Consider the following 5,165-nt stretch of genomic DNA (forward strand, 5'->3'; position numbering starts at 1 on the left):
GGGGTGGTGGAGATGTGTTGGCAGGTTTTGCATTTCTTGTCATGGCACGGTCTGGATCCTTTTGGTGTGTTCTGGGGTTGAGGAAGTTTGCTTCTGGTGATGAGGTTGGCGAGGTTCGGTGCTTGTCTGAAGGCTAGGATGGGTGGCTCTGGGAAGATCTTTTTAAGAATAGGGTCTTTTTCTAATACGGGTTGCAATTTTTTGAGGATTTTCCGTACAGGTTCAAGGGATGGGTGATAGGTCATAACCAGCGGTGTGCGATTTGTGGGTGTTTTTCTTCTGTACTGCAGCAGTTCTTCACGTGGTATCCAGGTGGCTCCTTCAAACGTGCGATCTACCTCTGTGGAGGAGTGTCCTTGCTGGGTGAAAGCCTTTTTAAGATTGGTGAGGTGGCAATCCCGGGTGTTCTCTTCAGTACAGATGCGGTGGTATCTGAGGGCTTGGCTGTATATCACAGCTTTTTTGGTGTGTTTCGGGTGATTGCTGGTTCTGTGCAGATATGTATGTTGGTCTGTGGGTTTCTTGTATACTGTGGTCTGTATTTTACCCTTCTGGATACTGATCCTTGTGTCTAAAAAGGGGATGTTGGTGTTGGAGTATTCTCAAGAAAGTCGGATGGAGGGATGGTGACTGTTGAATTTCTGGTGGAACTCAATCAGAGATTCCAGGTTCTCACTCCAAATGATGAAGATGTCATCGATATATCGTAAGTACAGCAAGGGTTTGATGGTGCAGTTCTTGAGGAAGTCTTCTTCCAGGTGGCTCATAAAAAGGTTTTACATTTTATCACTTGACTTGTTTTTCTAAGTTGATTTGTTCTCTTACTATAAGCTTCCCTGAGCCTCTTCTGGGGGATACAAATCTAATAATTCCATAATAGTAACAGGTGGACATGACTAGCAGCCATCAATTTCAAGGCTGCAGCTATAAAGCTGACACTGTGCAAAAACCCCTGATAGTGGTTTTTAAGAAGTTGCTAAAGCTTACTGTTGACTGAGTTTCCTTGAGTTGTCAACAAGGTAATTGCTCTGAATCCCTACATGAGAAAGTGCAAACAGTTGAACACATGTTGTGCGAGCTTACACTGGATAATTGCATAATATTCTCTTAGTCCCCAGGCGATTCACTTACACTGAGTACATTATTTCTTTCCTTGTTGCAACAAGTTCACAGGATTCTGTTGCATTGTGCCTGGGTCCACCTGTTACTGAATTTGCTATGATAGCTGGTCTGTCATTGAATCATAGAATCATAGAAAATTAGGGTTGGAAGGGATCTCAGGAAGCCATCTAGTCCAGGGGCAGGCAACTATTTTAAGTGGAGGGCCACTTACTGAGTTTGGGCAAGCTGTTGAGGGCCACATGGGTAGCCCCACCCCTTGACAGGTGCCCCACTCCTTGTTCTCCATCGTGACCAGAAGTCCCACCCCCTAACCTCTGACCTTTGCCATCAGAAGTCCCTCCCCTTTGCCTCTGGAAGTACTCCTTTCAGCAAGGGGTTTTGCCATCTCAGAACCAGAAAAATACCAAATTATATTCTAAAAGAAAACACCTATAACATTCATTAATTTGATTTTAAAATATTTTTGTCCTGATTTACATGTTTGTGTAATGTGCATAGAGGTATTTGCACAATAGCTTAAAATGAAGTCTTACTCTTGTATGTTGTGGGGGGTTGGGTATAGGCTTGTAGGGAGCTGTGGGTGTGTGGGGGAGAGTGTGGGTGTGTCTGTGGGGGTGGATAGGTGTGGGGGTATGGGGTGAGGGAGCATCTGGGTGTGTGTGTGGGTGGGTATGGGGTTTGTGGGGAGCTGTGTGTTGGGGAGGGTGGCTGGGGTGAGGGGGTGTGGGTGCATATGTTTGGTGGGGGGGGTGTATGGGACTGCCCCTGCCTACACACACACATACACACACCCTCTGCCCCACCTACACACACACACACACCCTCTTCCCCTGCCTACAGACACACCCCTCTGACTGGTGTGCCCCATGCTCCCCAGTCAGTGATGCAGCCTGGGGCCACATGGTGCCGGGGTAGGGTGGGGACAGGGGAGCAGGGAAATGGCTGGGGGGGGGGAGCGGGGCTGGGCTACTTGGTCCTGCCTGCTCCCCTTGGGTCCTACTGCCCCTGGCTCCTGTCATCTCTGACAGGCAGCCAGGAGCAAATAAATATTAATTTACTACAATTTTTAGGGGCCCTGTGGGCTGGACAGAATGACCTGGTGGGCCAGATTTGGCCCACAGGTCATATTTTGCCCACCCCCGATCTAGTCCAACCCCTGCTCAAAACATCCACAACTATATCATCCCAGCCAAGGTTTTGTTTAATGGGTCTTAAAAACCTCCAAGATGGAGATTCCACAACCTTTCTGGGTAACCTGTTCCATATATGTATCTATAGATATCTCTATATATCTATAGAGATATCTATATATCTGGAGAGAGAGAGAGAGAGAGAGTCTTTTGGAAGCTTAAAATATCCCTCAATTTTATCCTGTCCCAGTTGACAAACCTTTTCCTATTCCTGTGTATTACAGTCAGAAATGACTAAGGTTGTCTGGCAGTTTCTGTTATAAGGCCCTGTGTTCAACTGGTTTAAGTTAGACTAAATTCTAAGCATTCAAGCTGAAATTTTCTATGCTGTGTGACTATCTCAGGCCAAATTGATTTGGTAAACCTCAGCTCTAATGGTTCTGCTGTTTCCAGCAATGAGGCTGGAAAAATATATTGTTTTGCCCACATTAAAAATGCTTATAAGAAGCTTCAGTGCCTCCATGCTTTGGAGCAAGGACTTGACATTTGACAGAAGAGTCACCCAGACTGTGGGGTGGGTGGGATTGGCAGACAGAACACACAGAAACTCCTTGTCACTTGGGGGTACAGACACACGAACACTTGGGAGCCCTTTCAGAAGGGAAACGTTAAAAAGGGCGGTGCATGGTACATTCTAACTGTTACATGTAAATGAGCTGAGAAAACTTTGGATGTAGCAAAACTCACTCCAACTTTAACCCTGGATGAAGAAGTGTTGGCGTGGTTTTGCTACGTTTGAACCAAGGATTATCCATTTGGGGTAACAAGGAACAATGGTCTTGGGGTAACAAGGAATAATGGTCACTGTGAGCAGGCGACTGCTATCCGCCCCCTCTTTTCCTCCGGACTCGCCTGCCATGCTTAAGGAGATGGAAAAAAGATTTGATGTTAATCTCTGAGATGAGGGGTGGAAGCACCAGACCACCCACTGGATTGTTTCACCGAGTGCCTATTTTTTATTGAAGTAGTTACAAAGTGCAAAGCTGTGCTAAGTGCCTCATTAAGGCTGGGGCTGCTGGATCACCACTTAGCTGATTGCAGCTTCTCTGCTGTTCTGGTGCCGGTTGTGGAGGTCTCTCTGCTGCTCTGGCTGAGGCGATTGTCTCTGGGGTCTGCTCTCCAGGTCGGACTCCGGAATGCCCCCCTCCTCCCGGGATCTTGCCCGTCGGCTGCTGGCCGCCACTCTCCCAGTGGAGCTTCTTTGTTGGTCCTCCCTGATCGTAGCTGTCTTCCAGCCACCTTGTTTGCAATCTGAACGTTCCAGGGGATAGCCTTCCTAGGGCAGCGTACCCTGCTTCCCCAAGGTCTTGTCGACCAGCCTCCAGCCACTATCCCCTTCATCTGTTCCCAGTGTGCCAATCCACCCCGCTGTGTTCCAGCTTCCCTCTTGACCCATGCCTGAGCTTTCCCTTTAGTAACAGGGGTTCTGCCCGAGCCCCATTACAGTCACAAACTGACAGAGAACAGATTTCAGCTAGATATCAGGAAGAACTTCACAGTAAGGGTGGCCAAAATTTGGGATGGGCTTCCAAGGGAGGTGGTGCTTTCCCCTATGTTGGGGGTTTTAAGAGAAGGTTGGATAGGTATTTGACTGGGGTCATCTGACCAGGCATCTGGCTGGGTTCATCTGACCCCAGCACTCTTTCCTGCCCAGGCAGGGGGTCAGACTCGATGATCTGTTTAGGTCCCTTCTGACCCCAACATCTATGAATCTATGAATTTGCTACATATGGGTGACTCCTGATATGTCCATGTCACACCAGTTGCTGGAAAAGTACTATCAATGCTGCCTGTGGAAGATCGTCCAAATCCAGTGGGAAGACAGACATTAGCATCCTCCTACAGGCAAACACCACAAGTATTGAGGTGATGATGATTTCACATCAACTTCACTGTGCTGGCCATGTCATCCAGATGTCTGACTCCACACTCCCAAAGCAAGTTTTATTCTCCCAGATCAGCCAAGACATATGCTCAAGAAGAGGGCAGAGAAAGCACCTCAGAGACGCCCTCAAAGCCTACTTAAAAAAAATGCAGCATCAATGTCAACTTGTGGGAGGCTATCACGTAGGACCACCCCAAATGGAGGAAGAGTCTCCTGCAGGGATCTCACTACTTTGAACCCTCATGATAACAACAGGAGATGGAAAAGCGGGAGCAGCAGAAACAGTGTGTCATGGACCAAATCAATATTCCAGCACCACCCACCCCACACGGAAACAGGTGTCCAAGCTGCAGTAGAATCTGTTGATCCTGGATAGGCCTCCTCAGCCATCTTCAGACTCACAGATAAGACAATCATGGAAGACGATCACCCTTGACTGCGAGGGAGTGCTGAAGAAGATGGGCCACTCTTATTCATATCATAGATTCATAGATGTTAGGGTCGGAAGGGACCTCAATAGATCATCGAGTCCGACCCCTTGCATAGGCAGGAAAGAGCTGGGTCTAGATGACCCCAGCTAGATGCTTATCTAACCTCCTCTTGAAGACCCCCAGGGTAGGGGAGAGCACCACCTCCCTTGGGAGCCCGTTCCAGACCCTGGCCACTCTAACTGTGAAGAAGTTCTTCCTAATGTCCAATCTAAATCTGTTCTCTGCTAGCTTGTGGCCATTATTTCTTGTAACCCCCGGGGGCGCCTTGGTGAATAAATCCTCACCAATTCCCTTCTGTGCCCCCGGGATGAACTTATAGGCAGCCACAAGGTCGCCTCTCAACCTTCTCTTGCGGAGGCTGAATAGATCCAGTTTCTCTAGTCTCTCCTCGTAGGGCTTGGTCTGTAGGCCCTTAACCATACGAGTGGCCCTTCTCTGGACTCTCTCCAGGTTATCCGCATCCCTCTTGAAGTGCGG

Source organism: Alligator sinensis, unplaced genomic scaffold, assembly GCF_000455745.1.
Source record: "Alligator sinensis unplaced genomic scaffold, ASM45574v1 scaffold301_2, whole genome shotgun sequence".
Taxonomy (NCBI): domain Eukaryota; kingdom Metazoa; phylum Chordata; order Crocodylia; family Alligatoridae; genus Alligator; species Alligator sinensis.